Genomic DNA, 6,996 nt, shown 5'->3' on the forward strand with positions numbered 1-6,996 from the left:
GATCTCTGCAGGTGCTCCAGCATGGGTTAGCAGGGACTTAGAACAATCTGCTCTAGTGGGAGCTGTCCACGTCAGGGAGTTGGAGGATCTCTGCTATCCCTTCCAACCCAAGTCATTCTGTGAGTCTGTAGTTTTCCTTGCTGTGAAAATAGAAGGATGTGCGTATCTGATGTGCAGGGCAGAGGCTGTGAAGGGTATCACAGTCGCCAGGGAGAACATGCTTCCAGACTCTTGCTTTTGCAGATGACACACTAATTTTAATACCCTGGATTTATGGAGCGAGCATGCCTGGCACTGCAGGCGCCCACCACACACAGCACGCGGGGACAGTGGGAGGCAAGTTCCTGCATGGGCTCCCCCAACGCAGCAGCTGGAGGAGAGCAAATGCCAAAGGCAACGGGATGGGTTCTCACCAGTCAAAGGTTGGTCACGGCCCCAGCAGGCAATAATCAAGTGCCCCGGGCCAGGGTCAGGGCAGAAGAGCAAGGCAAGGATGAGAGCAAGGCAATAAACGGGAAGGAGAAATTGGGGGGACACAAACCCCTGCAAACTACACGATGGGAAGACAATCCCTAATACAGTGTGAGACACACATGCCTGGGAGTCTGCAATGCAAAGTCATGCCCAAACCAAACTGTCTCCCCACTCTGAAATCCAGTAACGCCTGAATCTGGAAAGAAGGTGGATTTCCCTCATCTTTGTGTACAATGTCCCCGGGCAAAGCCACTTCAGAATGCAGACTGACAGTCCTGGAAGCCCAGGCTGTAGGTGAGCACAGTCCCTGCACCATCCCTCTGCCATCACACACCTGCAGTGGCAATGCCATCTTGCTGCCCTCCTTCCTGCCTACAGTGGAGAGGAGGGTGAGGACCAGCTGGTGTCAGGGAGGATTCTGTCCCAGCTCTGCTGAACTGGCCCGTGCCTCACTTGCCAGCAAGAGGTAAGGGGATGTGATGGAGCAGAGAAACCTTGTACCTCAAGCCCTGTGCTTCCAGGTGTAAGGCTACACAAACAACCAGGACAAAGGCAGTTAACCTGGCTCTGCTCCACCTCCCTCAGTCCCCATAACATCCCTCAGCAGGGATGGGGTTGCTGGGTCTCCATAGGGGAGGAGAGGGCTTAAAGGCTTTGCAGCTCAAGGCAATTGGTGGTTGCACCCCGAGGAACTCGGGCATACTTATCTTGCATGCCAAGATATGGAAAGGCTCCTTTGTGCCTTCACTTCCAAAGCCAGATGAAACTAAGCTTGCATCATTCCCCTCCTGAACATTTGGCTAATCAGGGCAGTTACATGTCTCCCCCTTTTCTCATCAAACTGCTCTGCTGTCCAGGTGTCAGATTCTCCAGGCTCTGATAAAAGTGCTGCACCTTCAGCAATCTGTGTTTTGGGGAAGCAGATGTGACACATGTTCCGTGGCAGAATGGGCCTGTGAGAGCTCTGCAGGCACCCACAGCCCAGCCATGGCTGAGGGGCACTAACAGGGTCTGTCAGGACCTTCAAGAGCTGAGTCTGTGTAGTGCAATTTGTTTCTATTAAATATACCTTGCAGAGTCTCAAGGATTTTGTATGTGCAGTGGAGCAGGCTGAGCCACGCTTCTGTCCTTTGCTACCAGGTGGGGCCTCACCTCAGTGGTGTTAAAGGTACATAATATTGGCTTTTTGCAAATATTATAATGAATGTTAGATGTATAAGGTTAGAAAACTTTGTTGTGTTAATATAATTCCTTCTATTTCTGTTATTGATGAAACTTAGGAATAGTGATATAATACATATATCTTGAGCTATGGCATAGTTTTAAAGGAAAATCTACTTTTGTTTGTATAACCCAAAGACTGAAAAAGATGAGACCCCCCTGCATTCTTAGATTGTCTTATCCAGATGAAGACAGCAGTCCTCCAAGTCCTCCAGGAAAGGAACTTAATGTACCTCTGTTATCAGAGAGTGTAAGACTGAATGGAGCCAAGAAGATTGATTTATTGGGAAGGGGGCAAGTTAAAAACTAAACAAAGAAACATCTAAAACTTAAGAGGAATGTTTGAATTATGTATAAGAATTTATGAATATGTAGTAGAATTCTGTTTTTAAGGGACAATCCTTTGTTAGCAAGGTGTGCTTTCTTGGCTGAATACAGAGATACCAGGCCATATCTGTATATTTTATTTTATCTCCTAATTGTCTTTCTATTAAACTTTTAAATTCTATGTAAAAATATGTGAACCTCGTTTTTCACAGTGGTGAAATGGACTTTAAATCACCCTCTATCACACAAACATTAGAAAGGAAAGACTTCACCAGCAGATTTTCCATTTCCAGCTTAATCTGTTTGACAGCAGTTTTACAAACTATCTGAGCTTCATGATCCTGCTTGGCTCTTTAGCTGTTAAAAAAAAAGTGCTAAGGAGCATTTAAGCCATGCAACTAAGCCTCCAAAATTGACACAAACTCTTTAGAGATGCCACCTGGAGTCTCAGATACTTCAGTGCTAAGAAGGGCAGATCAGACAATATTTGCAAGGATGCAGCTACCATTCAGGGAAGAGCTGGTTCTTAAATCCTTTCCTCACATTTTGGGGGGGATTGTATAATTCCCAGGAGCATCCCATGTTTGCTGGCAATAAATGACAGCGTAGACACAAGAAATGTTGGGAATAAGTTGAAAACTCATCTTTTGCTCTATCCCAGCACTCTACAGGGCTCAGGAATATATTTCCTGTCCCTGAGCTGGGATAACTTTGGAACAATCCAAAACACATCAAAACAGGGAGCTGTAAAGCAGCAGCTGTGATTGATTAATCACAGTAGTGAAGCTGAAGGGTTTGATCATTCTCATAAGCTCTCTAAAATCTTATTCTACAAAGGAGAGGTTACCACAGACATGAACAAAGCAAATCACAAGTTGGAGCTGATTCCTTCCTGGAAGGGCTCTGGACAAGCTGTGTGCCCAATGCCTGTGTGCATTCACAGCTCAGTGCCTGCACATCAGAGCCCACCAAAGGACACTGCAAAACCTGCCCAAGCCCAGCAGCACCGGGACTGGGAGGAGGTCACCTTGTCAGACAGAGGGGGATTGCTGCAAGGAGCTGCACCTTGCACTTTAAAAAATCGACTTTCTATCTCATTCCAGTAAAACAACTGACATGTGGTGAATGTCACATACTCCAGGGGACATTGTTCCAGGCCTTCCTCTGGAACAATCTGATGTCAGCCTGTGGATTCACAGTGAATTCTGAGGAGAGGAGAAATGATGCTTCACTGTGCAATGCAGCAACATCTGGTGTGCCTGACAGCATTTTCTATTTCACCTTCCTCCCTTGGCCTATGCAGTGCTCTCCAGGTTCCATTTCCTGCACTCTCAGGCATGGGGAAATGAAGAGCAGAGGAAACCATAGGCAAGGGCACAGTGACTTGCCCACTATTTATCAGTGAGACATCTTTGCAGCAAGCCCTGCCTGAACTGAGACCTAATTTGCAATGCAACGTGGGACAAACAGAGCAGCCACTGGTGCTGTGGGCAGATGAAAGCTACCTCCAGTTCTGTGCCACTCCTTTCCCAGACCAAATTCCTGTTTCCATTAAGAGCAGAGATGACAGATTGATGCAGAGCACAAAGCAGCCCTGGCCCTGCACGCAGAAGCTCCTGAGTTTATCTGGAAGGAGACAGAGGCTTGAGAAAACTTCACATCAGGGTTCCCAAACCCCGTGGCCGTGAGCAGATGTGGAGCTGCCCAGGTGTGAGACATCCCACCAACCCCGTGCCCAGAGAGCTGCTGCCAGCAGTCCTCACCGAGCCTGGGCATTCCCTGTGCCTTTGTGACAGCCACCCTCAGATTCTCCTCTGCAGCACCGTGCACCTTGGACTTCTCCTTTCCTGACATTCAGTGGTGAAATCGGAGCAGGCAGCAGCAGGTTCCTTGTAAAACAAAGTTTCCTGAGCACGTTTTAAATATTCTGTGCCTCTTCACCGAGGTTTGTGGGTCCTGCTGCCGGCTGGTGCTGATTGAAACAACCTAAAGGTGGCTAACCCTGGCTCCATCACACTGCTAAATATGCCCGCGGGACGTCCCTAGATGAGTTACTTTGATTTCATCAGCTCATCCCCAGCTGCAGTTTTTAATCCTCCGGGTAACAAAAGGCTCATCCTCAGCCTCCTCCCAGGATCCTGGGCTCTGGCAAAGCATCCTTAGCTCTGTGCTACAATCGCAGCACCCAGGGAGTTTGAACAAAGAGCCCCAGGCAGTCCCAGCCTGAAACACTGGGAGCAATGCCATCGTTCCCAGAGAGGGGAAGATGTTTGGAAATGCAATTTCCGAGGTCACCTTTTATGATCCAGGCACACCACAGAGCCTGAGTGCTCCTCCTGGCAGCCAAAGGCAGCGCTGGGACTCCCCGCAATGCCGAAGCAGCGGGTGCCCCATTCCCAACAATTCCTCTCCTTCCTCCCCATCTCCCACCTCAGCCCAGAGGAGCAGCTGCCCACCAGGCCTCTCTCAGGGGGATTTCGGTCTCGTTCCCAAGGAGGGCAGGGCTTGGTCCACTAATCTCAGAGGCTAAAATAATTTTATGCTTTCTTTGAGAAATCGTTCCAGCAAAGCCTGGAAGATGCAGCGAGCCCAGACAGAAACATATTTCCCTTGTGGTTATGCTGCTGCCTGACTGCCAGCACACAGACAAGCTATTTGTGCCTCGCTAGGCAAAACCCAGTGAAGTGTTTAACTCGACAACGGGAGCGTTTCTCTGAACGATGCCACCTCAGCTGACCCCAGCACAGCTCCACAGCTCCCCCAGCACCTCAGCAGCACCCTCAGCTCCCTGCAGCTCCAGCTCCTCTGTGCCAGCACCCAGCGGGTCCCCACTGCAGCCTCTCTGCTGCTTCGGCAGGTCCCGAGTTCCTGCACCGAGGAGAAGCCCCGGCACCGGGAGATGACCGAGCCCCTCAAGGGGAAATATTGACTCCGGTACGGGAGAAACGTGGAGTTCAGCCCGAGCTGAGCTGCACCCTGGAAGCCTGCAAATATCAGCTTCCCTTGTCTGTGACTCACTGAGCATCGCCAGTGCCCCAGTTTCCCCCCTGGCTCAGGGACCCGGGGACCAACCTTTGCCCAGTATCACACCAAACGAGCAGGTACAGCTGCTGCTGGAGTCCCCAGGTGGGAAGAGAGTTGAGTAAAGGGCTCTTAGCAGCCAATGCATCTCAACAAGTCCCCGGCGGCTGAGCCCAGGTGCGAGGAGCGGGATGCGGGTGCAATCTGCCAGCCTGAGCAGCAGAGCAGAGCCGAGGATGTGCTCCCGGTTTGCTCTCCGTGCCCTCTGTGGCTGCAGCGCTGCCATCGCCTGGGGCTGGGGGCCGGTGGCTATCGGCAGCTATCGGTGGCTGTCTGGGACAGCCCAGAGCAGTGGGAGGGAGATGCAGAGCAGCCGGGAGGACTGGGCTCTCCCCAGGACCCCCAGGCCTGTGATGGTGACAGCCTGCAGGGAATATCCAAAGGGATTCCCCACAGCCAGCCCAGAGGGTGATACCTCGGTCAGAGGAGACACTTTGCACTGTCTGCATAGGCTCAAAAAGGGAAGCTCCCTTCTGGAAGAAAGTTATCCTCTTGATCTGGGCCCCACAACACACATGACATTCCATACCCACCCTGGCCTCACGTGCAGGGCTTTCTACCTTGCTATAAATAGTTTCTAGCACTGCTGAGCAAGAATTAATGACTTTTCTAATTATGCCACCATTAGTTGGTGACAGGGGAATGATACTGTGCAGATGTCTGAACCCACTCACCCAGCACGGCTGGATTGCTCTGTGAAGAACACACCTGTATGTCACCACATCATTTCAGAGAATATCAAGTCACGAGTGCAGGAAAGCCAAAAAAAAAAAAAAAGGGCATTTCTCAATATTAAGTAAGAGATGTCTGGAAACCATACGTGCTCCAAGTTCCTACAAGGAATCCCATCAGACTTGGGTGGCATCTGACAGAGCTGCAATTCCATCTAAACATTACGTGTGATTTGTACCCTCTCACACTACCACTCTGGAGTGTACAGACCTGTTTCATATTGGCTTCCCAACTTACTCCTGATTTTAAATTGGATTTCCTTGTTTACCAGGCAGCCCTTGCTTTGTCCTACTGAAAAGGGCATTTTGCACCTGCCCTGCCAGGATGCCTGCACCATCACCTGCCTCACATCATTCAGCCACTTGTGGCAGTCCTGGCAGACTCAAGCTGGAAGCCAGCTGCCCTTTGTCCAAACAGTTCTTTTTCATACAACTTGCTAATAATGCACTCAAGAATTTCTGTAGAAGGCTCTTACTTCAGAAAATGCTAATGACAGGAAAGCGCCTCTTGCAACACCTGATGGAGGTTTCCGCCCACCTTCTGGTTTTTGCCATTTCTGACAGCATGAACAAGGTGCAGTTTTGGAGGGGAGTACAGAATTTCAGTGCCAAAATAACTTTCTTTTTCTGAAGAGTGGATGGATATGGCAATAAACATTTTCTCCTGAGGCTATGGCAGGTGCATCACTTGCCTGGGAAAATTACTGGAAAACAGAACAGCCAAGGAGCCCTTGGCAATGCAGCACTGCAGGTTTCATCTGCAGGACCCCGGCAGTGAGGCAGGGGACCCCAGCTCCTCTCTGTAGCCCAGGCTCCAACATCTGGATTTTCTACTGTACAGAGGCCGAGCCCCTCTCAGCAGACCCTGCTGGGCTTCTGACAGAGCTGTTCTTTGCAAGAGCCATCAGAAGGGAAGGGATCAAGCAGGTTCTTTTGCCCAGTCATTTGGAAACAAAGTCACTCCTTGCAGCAGACATCTGCCCGTGTGGGGTCCCATTTACGATGATAACAATTCCATTAGTTCTGCAAGGCAATTCCTGTGCTCTGCAGAGCGGATTAAAGGAACTGTCGTGGGTTTCTGACATCGTCACAGGGAAGTGGTCCCTGAGCTCTGTGTGCCCAGCTCCTCTGGGACTGTCCCCCTGTCCTCAGAGTGACCCAG

Source organism: Parus major, chromosome 22, assembly GCF_001522545.3.
Source record: "Parus major isolate Abel chromosome 22, Parus_major1.1, whole genome shotgun sequence".
NCBI lineage: Eukaryota > Metazoa > Chordata > Aves > Passeriformes > Paridae > Parus > Parus major.